Here is a 20,994-nt window from a genome sequence, read left to right as displayed (position 1 = left end):
TCTAATCAGGCCTCAATATACCTGGCTAACATAGCGTTTACAAACAAACAGAAAAAGGAGACTTCATCTGTAATCATTAATATGAAATTAGAAATGTTGCAGTGCTAATTTAGCCTTTTTTGTTAGCCAGCTGTTCACTGATCCTCCCTGGTCCTTCAATATATTTGTTATCCTCATATGTCCACCGAGTGGTTTGAATGAGTAATTTTCAGACCATGAGTTGTATGTGAACTGGTCACTTAGGCTGTTTGCTATGCATTAATTGTGTTGTGCAGTTGATCACCCATGTCACATGGATGTTGGTTTTGCCCTCTGATTGGATGGCTGAAACTTTTTAAGTGGGAGAATAATGAATAGCTAAGAATTTTTGTAGGAATAACCATTCATTGCTAACTTTTATGAAGATATTGGGATTCACAAACATTTTCCTGAATTAAATGGGGTCTTGAGAATCCTCACAAAACCCAAATAATAGTCCTCCATCAAGCACAGCAAACTGAACTCAGCACTTTTAGTTGCAAAATTATCCAGTCATTTTGTTGTTGTTATTCAGACGGGTCTACTGAAGATTACGGATTAAATTCATGCCTTTGTAGTGGGGTCAGCACAGCTATCCTAAGCCCTCAAATATTGGCATGATCAGGATTTGAGTGGCACATGAATGTTGATCCTCAGCAGAGGGGTGAATTTCACTCATCGCTTATTACTACACCATGGTGGTCTGTTGTGTTACTCTGGGGCTCGGTAATGAAGAGCAACGTCTCTAGTACTTATCTGGGATTACAGGACTAAAGAGAAGCTCAAGGAAAAAAGTTCAGCATCAAATTTATTCTTTCCCAGAGTTTCAAGGTATGTGGCTGCACAGGTTGGTTCAGCCCATGAGGGACTAGCCACAATGATCTGATCTGGCACCAAACTTCCAAGCTGAGGTGTGCTTTGAGTCAGGGTTTCAACTGGGGCTCATCTCTAAACAGACCCATTAAAAAGCACAACACTTAAAGGTGACCTAATTTTTCTTAGTGCATTCATTCTAATTCTGATTCATTCCTCTCTAAGTAGATGAGGCACACTCATATAAGAATAACAGCTGGTCTTTAACCACAGAGAAAGAAGTCCAATAGCCAATTTGGGAGATACGCTACTCTGCTCTCTCTGTTGCTGACAGGATAGAACTATGCTGGTAACACTTTAATAGAAACCTCACTTTTATCTCATTTCTTTAAATTTAAAGTCTGAAGTTTGGCATTCTTCCACTGCTGCTTCATTATCATGTGCATATTACCAGCAGACAGATGGGAGAATGACACACAGGGTTGAGCTGTTAAGTGGGTAGAGTCACATAGCTAATGCTTCTTCTGCATTTGATGTGTACTTGAAAATCCAAGAGGACTGAATATTACCAATGGATGAGTTTGAAAAAAAAAAAAACCATAGGAGAAGGAACAGGGATTGGAATAAAGAACCTGACATGCCTATTAGCTAATACGAATACTCTGTGCACAAACTCTTCAGTGTTTATGAACAAATACGAATTAATTCAGCCTTGAAACACTCCCAGGAGGTTGGTGTTAGAGTTGATCCAAAATCCAAATTTTGAAGTTTTTCCAACAGGAGGAAAAAAATGGAGATTTTTGGGTGAAAATCTTCATAAAAAGTATCTCCATTCTGTGACAGACACTATCCTCATTTTGTGTCTGAAGAAACAGACACTGCCACTCTCATTTGCCTTGCGTCTTGCCTAATTATTTACATTTGTGCAAAGCAAATGCCAAGCACGAGTAACTGGATTAGAATGGTAGTTTTGCCACTTCCCCTGGTGGAAATGGCTACATAAGATGCAAAGCAGTGGAGACAATGTCTCAGCTGGCTTATAACAGCCTGATTTTCAGAAGTGCTGAAATCCCACCAATTGCAGTTGAGTTACAGGTGCTGAACGACTCTGAAAACCAGGCCTTGCTTTGATCAAAGCTATACAGAAGGACAAACAAGATTAGAACATAGGATAGGAGGTTCATAGTCCTCTGCTCCTCCACAACCCTATTATGGCCGCACTGCTAGCCATCAGTGCAATAAGCCACTGTTACAGTTTCAGGATTGCTTTAAAATAAATGCAAATGGCAGATTTTCCCCTAAGGAGCTATTGATAGACTTCTATAAATCAGCCTTTTCCTCTGTACACCTATAGATTACTCTTGATAGAAGGAGACTCATTTGCCCTCCAGTTGTTCAACTTCCTGGCTGTGTCAAGAATCTGAAGTCACATAGCCATACTATGACAGGAACTGGGCTAGTCAAATTTCTGTTGTGCACTGGTCCCCAATTCAGTGTGTCCTTTCAATCTTAATTTTATCTGATTTGACCAACAGATTCTGAGCTTGCAGGATCCATGTTTCAAAGTATTCTGTGGGATATTTGCCTTTTCCCCCCTCCAGCAACCCGAATATCTTTTCTACAGCCCCTATTTTTCAGATCTTCCACTTTTTCAGTCAATGTTTTGACTTGAGACTCCAGGGCTGCAAGTCTCAGGAATGAGAGCCAGGCTCTGGGCAACCTAACAAGCCCAGCTGGACTGTAGTAGGCTGCCTGATTAGCTATACCACCTGGTTGGTTTGAAGGGTTTGCAGACTGTCTCTTGAGCCCGGCAGTAGCAGATGATCGGTAGCTGTTCAGAACATTTGTCCATGGCTGCCAGAGCGCCTGTACCTGCTTGTTCTCAGCGTGGCTCCCGCCCCGCCTTCGATCCAGCCCTGCTCCTGGACTCTGATCTCTGACTTTGGGCCGTGACCCTGGACTCTGGCATCTGGCCTCTGATCCCAGTTCTGACTCTGGGGTCCAACTTCTGGCTTCTGACTCTTAGCTCAGGCACCTGACTGCTGACTCCTGCTCTGACCACTAGGCCTGAGTGACCACCTTCCAGTGACTGATAGCAAATCTGTCCTCCTGACTCTGCCTGTCCTCTTCAATGCCGGTGATTCTAATCTCCGTGTCTGCAAAGGCTACTCCTCGTTTGACTATTCACTGTGTGCAGTTTGTCCTTTACGTTCTCTTCAGACTTGCTGAACTGTGTTTCCAGCACCACACTTAGGCTGGCAGTAATCTGTGCCACTATTTTATTAGCAACCCCCATGGCTGCTGAGTCATCTTCTTCCAGCTCCGACACCTTGGCTCACATTTATCCTCTTTTCTTTTCCTTTCCTTTCTCCTTCTTTGTGTTTTTCCTCCAGAGTTGCCAGCCATTGCCCACATTTCTGGGATAGACGTTAACTGTGAGGCCACCTGCTGTACCCCTCAGTCCTACCCTCTATATATTCTGGCACAGCTGCTCTCTGGAATCTCCAAGTAGGGTAGTCCTCCCAGTCCCTCCACTCCTCAGCTTTCTGACAGGAGAACAAAGCAGGCTCTTGCTGGCTGCAGGATCAAGAAGTTCTGGAGGAAAAAGGGGAAGAGAGTCCTTGCAGTCCTGTGGAGGGAGATGGGCCATGTGTTCACTTCTTTTTTAAATCTTCCCAGCAAACAGGGAGAGCTTGTCTCAGAGTCCTGCTACCAGACTGTCAGGTAAGGGTGGGGGTGAAACCACTGCCTTTCCCTATATATCCCAGCTGCAAGTGGGCCTCTTGTTCGCCTCCAGCAGCGCTGACAGTGTAGCTCCAGTTAGTGGCTGGGGAGGAAAGGCCTCCACCCTACTCTGATCTTCTCTGGTCCTGCCCCTTACACTCTATTCTCACCTGTCCCCTGCTCTCCTGGACTCCCTCAGATCTAATCAGAGGCATTAGATCCCATGGCAGGTCTCTGCTGCAAATGTTGCTGAAAATTAGGGAAGGGGTGAGTCAGAGCTCACGGAGTCCAATTCCTCACTCTACCATGACAGTCATGTGACCCACAATAAGCCACCACTAAATATATTGGCATTTACATGCAAAGGGTTATTTTCACACACCATTAATTTTCAGGGCACACCCAGATCTACAGTAAAGCAAGACATTCAAAGACAAGATTGAAGCTTTGCTTTTAGCTCATTTTTTTCTGCTTCCTTTTCCTAAGCATTCTGGGCAAGAAAATAAAGCATCACTAGCTACAAAGGTAACAGTCATGAGGATTTGCCTACATGAGTCTGCTGGGGGACCTAAGTATGCTACCAGGATACTGCATGATTTTGGGACCAGATCCTTGGGTCTGGCCAAACTTTGAAAAGTGCAGTTTGGGCTGAGGTGTAGGGGAGGAGTCGCAAAGTGGTGCAAACATTGCATAAAATCTTACTTTTGTACTGTCTCAGCACTGAAGAGTCTATAGGGCCTATCCCCCAGTATAAATCAGACCAGCCTAAGGACTGCTGTAATGAATACACAGGTTCCAATGGACAACCCTAAGAGGTTGAAATGGTAACTGGGGAGTAGCATTGGGGCTCTCCGACCCCATTCACTTTGACCATGAAATATCCCATATGCCAGCAGCAGGGAGAGGTATTGGAAAGGATCCTCTACTCTGGCTGTACTCCAGCAGAGCATCCCCCCTTGCACCAGGTAATGATGCAGACACTGTCTGCCAATGGGGCAATGCAAAGCAGCCCAACACATTGGAGGATCTGACCTACTGTTTTTCTATGGGTAGATCAACAGCATGTTAGAAAGAACGTATTTAAACGTCCACACTGACGGAAAATGTACTAGACAAGTTCATGAAATGCACATTTATTTAGACTTTTCCAGAAACACTAGGTGGTGCTGTCCTCTGTCTTTTGTTTCGTCGTTCACTCTCAATTGACTGAACACTGCCCTGGTGGAATCAAATTCTTATATCATCTTTTCTATCTGCCCTTTGCTCAACCACAAAAATCATACTACTATATATGTGGGCAACCTTATTTCCATGCCTTCCTACCTGCCAATATGGCCAATGTTATCTAGCTGGATGCCTTTTTTTTAAACCATGACTGCATTCCTAAAAATATAGCTTCCCTGCCCTTGGCATTTGGAATGGAAGGGAGGAGTCTGCATTGTTGACCGCTGACCATTTCAGTAAAGAAAACAGGACAGATGACGGATAACTAGGTAACAAACAGTAAAGAATCACAGGAAATCATTTTCTTCTAACACTGAACAAGGAATTTTATTCTCATAGAAGAAAATATAATATGCTTAAAGCTACAGTCTCTCTCTCTCTACCCTCCCCACGTCCTCACAGTAGAGCTTCTGCCTAGGACCTTTCCCAACTCCTCCTACCTGTCATTATTTGTATTCCAGTGGTACCAAGAGGTCACCACTGAAATCAGGGCCCCATTGTCCCAAGTGCTGTACAAATGTAAAAGGCAGTCCCTGCTCAAGAGAGCTTTCAATCTAAGTAGAAAAGACAAAGGCTAGGAGGGAAAATAGAGGTGAAGCAATTTGCCCAATCCGCTCGACCAGCCACATACCTAAGGCAATAGTACACTTTTTCATAACAGTTTCATATGGGTCTTCTCTGAGATATGGTCCAGACATACCTTTTTTATGCATATATGGGGTCTAACATATTATCCTAGTATGGGATCAATAGCCCTTGGAAGCTGAACTGATCAGAAAAAACTTTGCCAAATAAAAAAATATAAGGCATTTTTGGTCTGAAAACTTTGTGGGGTTTTGAAGATGTAAAAATAAATTATTACTGTGGCATAAGCCCTGAAGAGATTTGCACTGATATGATAAAGCTGCTAGCCATACCAGTTGTACTTAAAGCAAACAATGTACCATGGAGTAAAAACTGTATGTTTTAAAATAGCACACACACGAGACATAACTAATATAGCGGAGCAGGAAAAGGTTTTCCCATCCCATGAAAATTTTCAAGATTCTAAATTTTCCCCCCTATTCTACTTCAGGACAAAACCAAAACCTTTCAGAGTTATTCGTGAAAAAAAGGAAGAGACAGACATTCACCTCAGAATAGCCAAAGATTGGTAGTTAATACAGGTGAATGCACTATCAGCATGAACCTTTTCCCAGGAACATTATGGCAATTTTAATAGAGATTTTTTTATTCTTTTCTGAGGGGATGGTGGTAGCTTCTGATAATATTGTATGTGATGTTTCATCTGCCCTTTTAAAAAAATATATAAACTCCTTTAAGCAATTTTTTGTATAATTGGAACATATGTGAGAATGTATGGCTGAGGAACACCATAAATATGGAGAGAGATTGCACAAAGTAAAGGCAATTTTATTCAACACCCTTATTTTTCTGGAGGGCTTACAATAGTCTGCTTGCTTGGAGGTCAGAAGAAAAGTAAGAGTATGCAGACAAAAGTATATTAGCAAATATAATCGCATTTCAAGGACAAAGGGAACCTTTTTCTTTATATGGCACTATATGCTCAGATTCTGAAAAGGAGGAGGAGGGGGAAAGCAACATTTCTAATGATTCCTGATTCAGTCGTTGCTTTATGAGATCCTGTTGTGGCAGAAATGTTATTTTTGTATTACCGAAGTATTTAGCTGATCTGATTCAGGATATGGTTCTTCTAAACTCATGGGCTCAAATTTAGGCTCTTAAATCCATATTTAGAAGCCTAAGTGAGTGGCCTGATTTTCATAGGCACCCAGCAACTCTCAGTGAGGGTATTGGTATGATTTTAGAAAGATTCTAAGGGACTTAAGAGCACAGTTCCCCTTTCAAAATCAATGGCTCTTGTGTTCTTAAGTCCCATATCTACCCGTGACATTATAATCATGTTTTTAACTTGTATTAACACACACAAAATCAAATTCTACTGTAGACGGGACACAGATGTCTGTTTCTAGTTGCACTTAATTCTAAGCTGCAGCATAAGTACAAAGGTTTGAGTTCTGTCTAAACTAGATTTTACACACTAGCCTCGTGTTAAACTTTAGTAGACATACACTGGCACGAATGGGACCTTCTGGATGCTCAGCACTTTGGGAGTTTTGGGTCACATATATAAGTTCCTAAATATGGACTTCGGAGAAAAATGTTAGACATCCTTTCATGAAAATCTTGGCATGCAACTTACTCCATCCACAATGTAGCTTAAAAAAAAAAAAGTGGGGGGCAACTTTCCACTCTCCTATAGAATTTTTTTGGCACTTCTTCCTCTTGTATAAGATGTACAGGTTCATTAAATCCTTTAATTACAAAGAAGATTTTTTTGGACCTTAATTTTCAGACTTTCATCAGTCTCTGTTAGACAGTTGTATTAATAAGTGATTATATTCAAATTCCTCAGCCATTAGCATTTTATTTTTAATATTAGGCATCTCTTCAGGACTCCTGCTGCAAGAGTGAGAAAATGTTGTTGGTTATGAAAAAGCAAAATCTAAGTGATGATGATTTAATACTGAGCTTATGTGGTAGAAAATGACAGATGCTACCTTGTGAGTCAGTGATCCTATGATAAATTACCCTTTTAAGCAAGTATCCAGCTTTTACTAGCTGAAATCAGCAGATATAATCGGTTCTCCTGCCAATGGCTTTCTGGCCCTTCCCTTTAGGAGTTCAAATGACATAGTTAACATGGTTAGTATTGTCCTTGTGATCATTAAGGCCTCAATTATGGTCTCCTGTAAGTCTGTTCTTAAGGATGTCCATTAGTTGCCTTGTACATAATGGCATTCTGCACCTAACTGGAAATGACACCAGCATCATTGTGGGCATTTTTTCCCCCCAGAATATACATTACTCTAAGAATGAAATTCAATAAACATGGGTAATCCAATTGTATCCTGAACACTCGTAACATCTGCCCCTTCTAATCAAAACTTGTAATTAGAGATGATGGCTTGTTCAACAGGCAGCAAGCATCCTCAGTATTTAAACAGAGGTATTCTTTATCCCTAACAGACATGATGGCAATAGGGCTCTTTGGGGTCCATTTAATAGATTTTAGGATCAGAAGCATGGAAGGACATAGACAAGAAGATCAATCCATTACCAAACTCAGAGAAATTAACTCCACCTTAAATATACTCTTCATAAAACACTTGCAATGAACCAAAAAAGTACATGAAGCAGAAACATTACAGACAGGTTGGTAGTTTTTGTTTTAACCCCTTTCTAGTAGTGCCTCTGGATTTGATTTTGCAAGATGCTGAGCTCTCTGGCCCCAACCCAGGAAAGTTTTAAAGCACAAGGGATGGATTTCAGTGGAACCAAGTATTCACATATATTAATTATATGATGATGTGCATGGCAGGATTGAAGTCAGAGTGCTCAGTGCTTTGCAAGACTGAACTCTTTAAATGTATCCGGACCTGAATATGAACATCTCAGGAGAACCCAGTTCCAGGAGCCCTCAACAAATGCTGAAGCCCTCAATGAAGATTTAAGTTGGTGGCAAGCACTCGCCTAATAAACTGTGCAGATTCTACTGTTAATGTTAACAATAAAGAGTTTGGGGAGACAAGACAGAAGAGGACATCCTCTTTCCTCCTTGCAAGCTGCAAAATATGAGCAGGACATTGTAATAGGTTAGAACACAATAAAGAATTCTGTTTTCAGCTGAAATGCTACGAAAAACATACATAGGCTAAAAACAATACAGAAAACTGCAATTTTTATCCCCCTCACAAAAAGGGCCACAGGTGTCTTTCATGATCAAGTGGTCAGGAACTTGACAAGGACATGGACCTCTTCCCCCAAAAAAGCCTCAAGCAGCACACTGTCCCCTACACACCTAGCTGGGACACATACATCAATATAGCCCCAAAAGAAAAGAGTGACACCAACACCTCTTCTTGTAGCGCCTTGGTATTTCCTCAAAGGTCTTCCACCGAAGCACCAACCAAGCATTTATCGGACTCCACTCTCATCTTGTGAGATCTGTTGTGATCACAGCTTAAGGTAGTTGGAGAAGATATAGTGATAAAAGAGAGAGCATCTGTTTTCAAAAGCAAAGTTGATAACTTTAAAAATCAAACTGTTTTTTTTTTACGGGTCGGATCAAGAAGAGAATGAATTTAGAAATGTTCTTTTGCCTCAACACCCAGATCTTGATTTTTATGGAGATTTCACACCAAAATCTTTGCACACCCTAGGTAAAGAGCTCTTCAGAACTGGGCTTTTCAGACTTTTTCAGACTTCTCTCTCAACAGACTATGTGCAGCATTTTTTGTCTCCTCAGATCAGCTTTAACAACAACAAAAATAGGAACTGGCTCCCTGTCCTGCATTGTATACATCATGGCTATCCATAACACAGTGAGAACAAATGAAAATGGCATATCAAGTCCAGCTACTATATGTATTAAATTACTTTTTAAATTTTATGATCTTTAAAGCAAAACAAGATAGACTGCTGCTTCTTAAAAGCTTTTTATATTTACTGTAGTCACATAGAAAGAAATTAAATTATCAAGATTTGTTGCTTAACAGACAAATGCAAAGGAGGAAGGGAGATGGTTTTTCCCATTTAATTAAGAGGAGGTTTTTATGCCTCAGTCACCACTGTATTTCAGATGATGTAATTCCTGTAAGAATTTAAAGCACTGCGTATTCAACTAAATCTACATAACACTTACAAAACTCATAAAATTTACAACAAACAAAACCAAATTTAAATAAGATGTGAAACACCTCTATATCTGATCAAATATTTCCATTACAGTTTAACTCTTATTCTTTTTCTCAAGGCTCTATTTAGGTACTTAATTGAATCCTAAAGCAGCAGTATTAAGGATTCAATCACTTATTAAGAGAACAATTAAAATGAAATATAAGTTATAGTGTTACTATCAGTTTCAAAATCAAAGCACCAAAACTTTGGAAGCCTACTTATCCTTTGCCTGAAAACAACAGCGTTAATCTCTATGTAGACATATGCACATGTAGTAGGAAAGCACTCTACACATGTCGGAATTACAGAATTAACTACCACTTGAGGACTGTCCCACATTCATCTCCACCGGGTGTCCAGCTCTCACTTGAAACTGCTTGAACAGCTGTGCCACCATCTGTTCCACTGACTCAGCTAAATGCACCAAAGTCACTAGTGACGTTGGTTGTATGTTGTCTGTTTAGGAAGACTCTTGCTGCGGGACTTCTGCAAGAGACAAGTACCATCTGCTAGCATTACATTCTGCGTGTCACTCATGGCACTGGTCCTAAACATGGACTTGCTAGGAGACTTCTAGACTTTCCTCAAGTGATCTTGAATTTAATTGGATGATAATTTTTCAGCTCAGCAGCTACCCTATGCCAATCCATTCACATACAGTTGGAAAATGTAATTATGGAATTGGGGCTTGAAAGCCCATTGGAGACGGATGAGTTACTTCTTATCATGTCCTAGTGCTGCTTCCCACCACATGCATGCGCATGTCATTCCCCTATTATTGCACTCTGCTAGGTCACTGGAAAATAATTTGCATTCAAGCAGCTGGCATCGCAGGAAATGCTTCATATTTTGAGGTTCTCTGCTGCAGTCACAGATATTCAGGCCAGTGAGGTAGCCCCACTTGATCATCGCATCTCTAGACTGGCCAACTCCAGTATGGCACGTCACTAAATGGCCAGTGAGGATGCTATTGCAAACTAGGGGCCAAATTCCAGTTCTTCACTCTGGAAAACTCCTATGGAAACCAGGTAGAGTCTGCCAGAGCAAGGATTGAATAACAATCTGGGGGTTTGGTCCTACATATGCAAAACAAAATAAAATGATCTAGGAGCCCAGTGGAGAATTGAAGTGGCAACGTTCTGGATGACTGAGCAGCCTTTTATAAAACCATCCGACGTATAAGAATAGGAAATGTACCTTGAACATTGTCCTTTTCCTCACAAAGTAGTCGTGTCACAGCTGACTGGTTATCTTAATGAGGCAAAAATGTTAGCAAAAATCCAAATGACCTCTGCATCATTGCATGAAACAGAGTATTGCCCCTGCATGCACACAGGCTGATTCTCTCTGCACCACAATACAGTCCCCATCATTGCGATATGTAAGCAACACACTTGACGCCATGAACAGCTGCAGTTATCAGTCGTAACAAAACAACATATACATATATTCTGCCTGTCTTAATTTAATCTTCCCAAAGTGAAGAGCCAATAATATTTAAATTATTCAGTTATACATGGGGAATAAGATTAATATTAGCAAAATGATATTTACACTATATCCCAATTAATCTGTGCGCAATATGCACATAATACATGTGTCATGACTCATGACCTCAGGTTTGCTACGCTCCGGGCTTAGGTACCTGCTGCCACCACCACCTTCATACTTGGAAATTTTATATCATGTCACCCCTCATTCTTCCCCCTTATGGCAAAGACACTGACCCCAAGGGTGGGAGGCTCGTTGATGAAAATGTTGGGTCTTTTCCTAGGCCACTGCAGGAAAACTCAGTCACCACATCTCCATTCCAGATTTGAGTAACAATCAAACACTTACTTTATTACAGGTACACTCACGAACTAACTCATTTACCATTCATCAAGAGGTACCCTCTTTACCCACTCAAGCACAGAAAAGTCTTATTATAGATCCCAGTTCAGACTTTCTACTCAGAAGCTGTTGGATCCTATGTCCGCTGAACCTGGTCTCAGTGCCACCTTGTCAGTAGCCTGGACTCCTACAGTACCATGTAGACTTGCCTGGGGTGTCTTTTTAGTCCAGTCCTGGCACCTTCAGCAATATCCTGGAAATAAATCAACTTCTAGCTTGCAAGCTTCAACTCACCCCTTCTCACTGATACTTGCCCACCTGCTAGCATTTGAACCAACAATCTAGGGTGGCTTCTAGCAAACAAATGGGTCTTTACAGAGTCGAGCCAAAGCTTTTATTCTCAGAACTCCTTCTATAAAAACAACATTAGCTACCTGCATTACCTAACATTTTCATTGCATGTATGATTCAGATTTCCAAACACTGGACTGCAATATTGTAAGGTGTGCTTCTACGCAAACAGTCACTCATTTTTGGAAAGTGTCCCAAACATATTGCCTCTCTTTTCCAATTCTGTTCCCCTTAAGCTAGTCTTCTGAGAAATAGAAAGCCCGTTTGCCTCTAACAGCAAGTGAGGATTTTACAAATGATGTTAAAACTAAACTGATTTGGGGGCGGGGGGTAATTTAGTTTCTCTGCATTGCACTTTGCAAATGCTGGATCAAGTCCATGACTAGGGCTCCTAGGTGCTATGGTAATAAAAATAATAAATAATACATGTTGTGCTGAAAAGCTGTTAAATCCCAATCATTTATCCCTCAATTAGCTAGCAGAGAATAAATAATAAAGGTAGCCAGCAATTCTCCAAGCTAGCTAACATAATGGGATCAGAAAACTTTTCTAGTTTGAAATAACCTCACATTTAAGATACTGCTTTAACAGATACAATAGATCTCATTACAGCTGCAGTTCCTGAATTTCCAATACTATTTCTTGTTTTCTGTGTAACAAAATAAGTGTGTCCTCATTTTCTTTTGGGTATCAGCTGGCCTTATATCAGAGGTCTGGAAAGTCTCACAAAACGTAGCTATCAGAGTAAGATCATTTGTTCAGCCTGGAAATTGTAACTCCTTTTCACTAGGCGTAACTCATATGACACAGTCACCTAGCTTTTAAAGGGCCTCAGGTTGACACAGTTAGAAGTCCACATTTAAAAATGCAGAAACTAAGGCCATGTCTATAGGCACAGCACTGCAGCGGTGCAGCTGTACCAGTACAGATGTGCCACTGCAGAACATCTGGTGAAGACATTCTATGCCCATGGGAGCAAGCTCTCCCATCGCATGATAAAACCACCTCCGCGAGTGGCAGAAGCTGTGTAGACAGGAGAAGCTCTCCTCCTGCCATAGTGCTGTGCACACCAACACTTATGTCAGTGTAACGTAAGTTGCTCAGGGGTGTAAGTTTTTTCACACCCTAGAGGACATAAGCTATGTCTACACTACAGCCTAAGAAGAAAACTTTTAAATGTTTTAAATTTCTCCCCTTTTCATGCAAAGGCAGGTGAAAAATCATAAATATTGAGCAATCTGTATCAGAAAATTTCACCAATTTAAAATGTGAAAAGACATCCACAGAGATCCCCTTGTTCACATTCATCCCTAGAGTGAGTGCATGCCATCAGTCACAGCTGCTCCTGCTTACAGCAAGTTAATATTTGGTTAAGCAAGTGTAGATTTTCCAGATTTTTTAATTTTTTTACTTTCCAATCTCCATATAATAGCCCGGAAAGAGAACAAATGACCAAAGTAAATGATACCTCTCCTACCACTTTCGTCTTCCAATTCACTTTGCTGCCAGACATGTACTTTAAAATCCATATAATACACTGGTCCAGTGCATGTGAATATCTCTCCTGTTAATTATTGTCCCCAGTGACTATAACAGCCTGCTATTTTCTCAAGCTAAAGGTGTTCCCCTTGAGCTCTAGTGGTAAAAGCTTAGCTTAGCTTGTTACTATTGATAGTTTTAGATTCAATCCTTGTAAATGATAGCTCTGTATATGCAGCCATGGTTCATTACATACATATAAGCCGGGAAGTATATATTTAGGCTTGTAATCATGCAGAATAATAAACAACAACTACATAAAGAAAAATAGAACACTTTTTAAAAAAAAAAATTTCTCGAGAATTATTAAGGCAACAGTAGCAATTTTTAAGCAAACAGTAGTCCCTCCCCCTACCTTCCACCTCCCACCCCGATCTACTATGATTCCTAAATGAAACTTATTGGAAAATGTTCCCCCATCCTTATGGAAAATGTTGCCGTTTTGGTGAAAAATGGAAAACCAAAATATTTAGATTCAGAAATGGTGTTTCATGGGAGTTGTAGTTTGGGTGCCTCATGTTCACATTGTCCATTATAGGCCAGGCTCCCTGGTTGGACTACATGTCCCATGACATACCATAGTCTCCCTCTTGGGGGGCACTGCATAGAGTAATTGGATTTGCATTTCCTTTCCCTACTCATATGAGTACAAACTTCAAAGATGCTTTTGCTTCCTACCTTCATTAGGAGCCTAGCCTAAGCACTGTACTTAAAACAGCATGGTTGTGCCTTTGCAATAGATAGGACTGAGCCACCAGTTTTGTTTCCCAAAGCAGAACATTATGGGATAACTAGATTTGCTCTATAAGCCCACAGCCACTTGAATTCAGAGAAAGATAGCAAGCAAAATATTCAAAAGCACCTAAGTGACTTAGGAGCCTAAATATTTTCCAAAGTGATGTAGGCACTTGGAGGAAGTCTTTTGTAAGGCGTCTTGATTCTGGTTCCAATTCAGGAAAGCACTTAAGCATGTGCTTGAGGTCTCGCTCTAAATGTAGATCTTAGATATTTATATGGCCCCCATTACCATCATATTTGAGTGCCTCAAAATCTTCAATGTATTTATCACCATAACCCAGCTCTGTGAAGAAGAGAAATACCTTTCATCATCATTCAAATGTATCTGCTGAAATATTCTACTTTTCCTCCTTTCAAACATTTCAAACAATATTTGACTAGCGAACCTTGAACCCATTTCTTGTGTTGCATAAACCTTTAGGGAGTTTTGAACATCACTTGCATAGGAAATCATTCAAAAATTGGGATGATTTGCAAAAACAACGTGGATACAATATCAAAAGTAACCACTTCAGCTCTTAAAGTGACAGTGTGCTATTAATATATACACTCTGTGGATATATAAAAATATAACCACTGTTATATATATATAAAACCACTGTAATAAAAATATAACCACTGCATGATTATGCAAGAACTGTTAATTCAGCATCAGTATTCCAGACAAAATTTTAGAAGGTTTTCTAGTCCACACATAGACATTAAAAACAATATGAGGAAAAACACAGCACAGAAATGAGACAAAATGTGAATCTGGTAAACGTGCTCTCACCATCAAAATTGCTGCAAACGTGTTTACTGGGAGAAGAGAATAAAGGTTTTATACATAATTTATGCTTCCACTTGAACAAAAAAACACAACATAAAAGAAGTTCAATTAATTGATTTTCAGTAGGTACATTTAGGGCTGAAAAGTCAGCCCTTATGAAGACTGAGATTTTATTGACACAGAATGAGAAAGATGCTCCACTCCTAAGACACCAGTACCTCTCTCTTCAGAGTTATACAGCCACCCATCCTGTAGTATCTGAGTGCCTTCCGTGTAAAATCATAAGCAATATTGAAGTCCCTAGTGGGTTTCAAGGAGTTTCTGGATCACTTCCCTTTTCAGGGTAAAAATTCTGCTTGGGGTATTTTGGGGATTTGGTTCCTGTTTGAAGAGGACTACACTAATGCAGACTAGGAACTTTTTAGTTCACGCCCACAGCGTCACATAGGGGAGTTGCCAGCACAGCACTTTGGTGCAGACTGCTCTTCATACCCCCATAGTCCGAACTGCAGGGGATTGCAGACAAGGCCTATGAGAACCTTATGAACATCTCCCACCCTTCAAACCCTTACACTCTTCCTTTCCAGGAGTTAGTGACTATCCATTTATTGTATCAAGAACCATCCGGAGAGTCCCATAGTTCTGAATATGAAGTACACGTTGACACTTGAATAGATTGGATTGCTTTGCGTACAGCTACCTACAACTATGATTTGTGAAGTCGTTCCTGGGGCCAAGAATGTGCCCTGAAATACAAAAGTTCAAGATGGAACATGATTCAGACACAAAGTAGATGAAGGCAGTAAGGAACTGAACAGCTATTCATCTGCACTCCAATTTCCTTTAGGATGGTTATTTTCTCCAGTGTCTGAGATGGCTCAGTTCAGAAAGCTCTACTATAAATATTTCTAAACACTTGTTCTATCCCGGGGGGTAGACGGGGGGGGGGGGGGGCGAGAGCCAGAGAAAGGGGGAAGGGAAAGCAGCTGTGGCTTAAATACTAAAAGGCAACTACAAATTAAGCTCTAAAAGCTTAAATATTATTTAATCAGCAGCAGACAGAAGTTTCCTTTCAACACGCATCTCGCTTACAATCCATTATAACATTATGTTTCACGTGCGCCTTTGCTTTGCGTGATCATTCGTCAAACCAACATTGCAAACCAACTTTTCTGGATTACGTTATTCTGAGGGCTTGTCTACATGGTGGGACAATGCGCACAATAGGGAATGATTTCTGAAGCGCACGAATGTGTTGTTCATTAATTGGCGCATACTTTAAATGTTCACTGGCGCGCTACAGCACTATATAAAGTGCAGCAGGGAACATTTAGTGTGCACCATCAGGACCTACCTGGACCAATTAATGAGCAACACATTAGTGCACTTTAGAAATCACACCCCAGTAGTGCACATTGCCCCACCTTGTAGACAAGCCCTTAGCTGTTTCATAGTAGTTTCCTTCAGAGTATTTCCTTAGCCTCGTCACAAAGAGCTGCATTCCTTTCCCACCTAACGACGATGTCACTCTATCAACATAGAATCATACTGGTGTAAATGAGAGGAGAATTTTGCCCACAGTGTAACAGCATAAATTAAGCCAAAGTAACAAATCCCCCTGGAAGTAATGGAGATTCAAAGACATGATCTGAAATATGGTTTAACACGATTTTTAAATGTGTGTTTCAGCAGCCAGGGATTCAACACTGAACAGAATGGCAATGCATCACCTCTCAAAGGGAAGAAACTGAAACCATTTCTGTAGAAGCTGAATCGTGTTCCTCAGATATGTGGAAAAGAATGTAACCACATTCAATGGAATCTGACGGACATTAATTTGCATAATAAAAGACATGAGGGGCTGCCAAAAGAAACCCCAAACTGTATATGCATATTAGAAGCCAATAACTGGTAGAAGGTCTTGTAGGTTCAGGCAGATGTTAATGAAACAGCCGCTGGGTCAGAGGATGGCTGTAGAAGTATGCATTTTGCTGTTTATCATGCTGAGGTCTGTGTGCATCTGTTCTGTGTTACGAAGAGTCTGACTCAAAGGTCACCGAAGCCCGTGGGAGCCTTTCCAGTGACTTCAATAGCCTTTGGCTCAGGCCCTAGACCAGTTCAAAGCAAGAGTGATGACCTTTGAATTGAAGTTGTGTGATGTCCTTTGGGACCCATGTTTACTACACCTGCCCATATTACTTCACTCAAATTGTGCTATCCCATCAGGAGGAAGTCATAAATAAGGTGTCTCAGTACACTATGCATCACTATGCCGTAACAGTTAACATTATAATGTTATAGCTGTAGGTCAGAGTTATGCATTAAAGCTCACAGATTGCACATAATTATTATTGAATTATCTGTGCACAGTGGATTTCTAGTATTCCTTTCATAAGCCTGCTTCTTATGCCAAAGGACAAATAGGTGGCTGTACTTATTGCAACTAATATATACGTGGCAGTTAATTATCTTAAGTGTGAATATATGTTACTATAGTGAAGGAGGAGGGAGTATCACTCATTTCTAAAAATGATAATGAGATTCATACTAAAGACTCCTGCTTTCAAAAACTTGGACTTTTAGAGTTGATCATGGAATTCTTATTAGTGCAAGTACACCGGTCCTATTTCTTCCATGGGTAAGGTTATGAGGATTGAGCTCCTACCTAGTCAAGTGTCTGCTTCCTTGTTCAGCTGATAGATGAATATCAGACCTGCTTATTTACGATCAGCAGAGGGCAGTGATACACATGTACACAAACCAGTAAGATCATAGGAGAATGAGAGCCAGTGGCTATCATAGCATTTTTCCCCATATTCTGATTCAAGCAGGAAGTGCTTGAACAAAACAAAGTTAAAAAAAACAAACTATGCCTGACTTAAAAGAAGCCTCATCCTGAAACATTTATGAACAGTGAAGACTTGTTCCTTGTAGGGATTTTGGCTGTTCCTTGGGGGTGAGGTTGGGAAGCTTCAGAATAAAAGCAGTTTTATTAGATTATCATCTATGATATCAAATAAGTCACAATTCAGAGGCTGAACCTGGGCTTTTCAAGAGCCATTAACTGTGGGGGTCTGAGATCAGTCGCCTGGAAACTAGGCACACTGAGATGAGAAGAGATGTTTTGACATTGAACCTACACAAATAAAAAATTAACAAAACCAGGTAATGATCTCCAATAGGCACCATATAGTACCATACAGAAACAGATTTTAAAAAGAGATGTGAATCAGGCAGTTAGCATTTAAACCATGGTTTCTTCAAAACCATTTAGTTTAAATCATACTCCTATGTCTTTAAAGTTCTGAAAGGGGCTCAGACAGTACTATTCATGCCCTGAAAAAGAAGAGCTAAATTACAGAATCCAGCTAAGGGCTAGGAGACTTTCTATTACATCATATTGAATTCATCTGATGTAGCTTCATTATCTTAGGAAAAAACTGTGCTAAAAAAAACCTCTTTTATTTGACATGGCATTTGGGAAACAGATTGTGAGACCTTCCTTCCATGTTTGGAAACTTAAAGACAAGTTCAAGGCAGAATATTACATGTTTTGGTTTAATTTTTAGTGAAAGGTTAAGACACTTGAATGGTGATTTTTGCCACAGGACTATTTGGTGAGGATGTGAGGGCAATATAAGGCAGCTTGCAGCTTCTTTTACTTTATTTACAGGGCTACAAACTTTTGCTGGATAGAATTGGCTTGAATTTCTTTTATTTCTTTTTTTAAAAGATATTGTTCATGTTCATTTGATGTAAATATGAGTTAGAAATACCACACAGATGGCAGTCTTACCTTGGGAATTGTCACACCATAATAAATTTAATCCCACCTAGTCCAGCATCCTATTTCTGAGTAGCCAAAAGAAGGTCCTAATCCCCCTCTCCTCCCAGTAATGTACCCAACTGAATAATATTGTACCAATGTTGGGAAGCTCCTCAGTCCATCTCCCCTTAAATTGAATTGGAGTCTTTCTAACAACTTTGTAGATCATACCTAAATTGATCAAGTTAACACGTTAAGCTTTGAAGCATGGGGACTGACAGCCCTTAAAACAGCTATACTTGCTAGTATCATAGTACACAATATTCTTTTCCACATCTAGTAAAGACCAGATACTGTTGTCATTGAAGTCAGTGGTGAAACTCTCATTGGCATCAGTAAAAGTAAGCTTCTGACCCTTGTTGTAAAGTTTAGTAAATTTCTGAAATTTATCAAGTTACATTAACTCAGTAATATCCTGCAGCAGTGAATTCCACAGATCAAGCACTTCAAGAAAGCATTTCCTTCTATCCATTTAAAATGTAATGAATTTTCATTGGATTAAGTGCCCTGTTATTTTGTATTATAGGAAGGGGTAAATATAAGCAGAAGTTTATCCTTCTTTATACACCATTAATTATTTTAATATTAAAAATACTATCTATCCACATGGGTTCCCAACACCACAGCACCTATGTACATTTGCACTCTGGATAGCTGGGTGGAAAAACAGAGGAAGGGAGCAAGCTGGAGGCCATGAGGAAGGGGAAAGTAAAGAGTTGGAACAGCCAAGGGCCACAGGGGAGAGAATGTTTGGAGTGGTAACTGCAGAGAGCAGCCCAATGACCTTATGTGTGCTCTACGGTCCTGGCTAAATTGCAGCTTCAGCTACTCTGCTTGCTCCAGGCTCTGGCTGGCTCCCTCCTGCAGTGTTTTTCCCAAAGCCTACATGGCATGGGGTTGGAGAAGTGCCGTATGGCTTCTGGTGCCCCCATGGTGTCCTCCCCTGCACAATTCTGGTCCACAGGTCTTGCGGGGAAGGTGGTCCTGAATAACTCCCATTTTACCCTCTCCCCACCTAGCGCAATACTACGGGCTTGAAAGGCTATTTGCAGCTGCTCAGCCTGCTTCCATTAATTACATAATCTGTTACAGACTATAACTGAGACACTGTTCTTTTGAATCCTAAAACAGGAGTACAATATAACATAACAGGTTGTCATGTAATGGATATTGCATTCTGGATCCAGTATCCATTGTCTATTTATGCCACACATATCCCATCTGAACAGATGAGTAACCTGGTGCCCTTGAACAATGTTCAAAGACAGATCTTATCTCCTTGCTTCCAGAAAAGGCCTACGGGGAATAGTAATTTTTGAGTTTAACAAGTATGGGGAGGTTTAATAAGAAAGGGCAAGTGAGGATGCATAGCAGATTCCTTCTATCCAAGAATGGGTAGATGAAGCCTGCAGCGGCATAGAAGCAGATACTGCAAAAATCAAGAGCAAGATAGATGTTAATGATGACCCCATCAACTAAGATATTATTAAATTCATATCTTTTATTGGACCAACTTATGTTGGTGAAAGGCACAAGCTTTCAAGCTTACACAGAGCTCTTCTTCAGGTCAAAAGCTTGTCTCTTTCACCAACAGAAGTTGGTCCAATAAAATAAATTACCTCACCCACCAGGTCTCTCTAACATCCTGGGACCAACATGGCTGCAACAACACTGCAAACATTAGTTTAAATATTCAATTTTAATCAATGAGACCTAAACTAAACTTTCAGATGCAAAAATGTTTCCCATTCAAGACATCAACCAACTAAAATGGCAAGACTTTTTCGTGCCTAGCCATCAGTCTGAGAATTTTCTCAGCATTTGCTGAACCATCTCAGTAATTTTTAAAATTTGAGGGTCAGAACTTTTACAAAGCAAAGACAACAATATTTCCCCAACTCAGCTTTTCTCCTGAATCTTTCAGCACAGCTCCCCACAGCGTTCCTAGCTACATTAATCCCTAAAAATCTTTCTATTTAGTTTTGGCACCTTAGAGACTAACAAATTTATTTGAGCATAAGCTTTCGTGAGCTACAGCTCACTTCATCGGATGCATTCAGCGGAAAATACAGTGGGGAGATTTATATACATAGAGAGCATGAAACAATGGGTGTTACCATACGCACTGTAACCAGAGTGATCACTTAAGGTGAGCTACTACCAGCGGGGGTAGGGTGGACACCTTTTGTAGTGATAATCAAGGTGGGTCATTTCCAGCAGTTGACAAGAACGTCAGAGGAACAGTGGGGGGTGGGGGTGGGGATAAACATGGGGAAATAGTTTTACTTTGTGTAATGACACATCCACTCCCAGTCTCTATTCAAGCCTAAGTTAATTG

This window comes from Caretta caretta, chromosome 15, assembly GCF_965140235.1.
Source record: "Caretta caretta isolate rCarCar2 chromosome 15, rCarCar1.hap1, whole genome shotgun sequence".
Classification (NCBI taxonomy): domain Eukaryota; kingdom Metazoa; phylum Chordata; order Testudines; family Cheloniidae; genus Caretta; species Caretta caretta.
Note: the sequence above shows the minus strand (reverse complement) of the source record.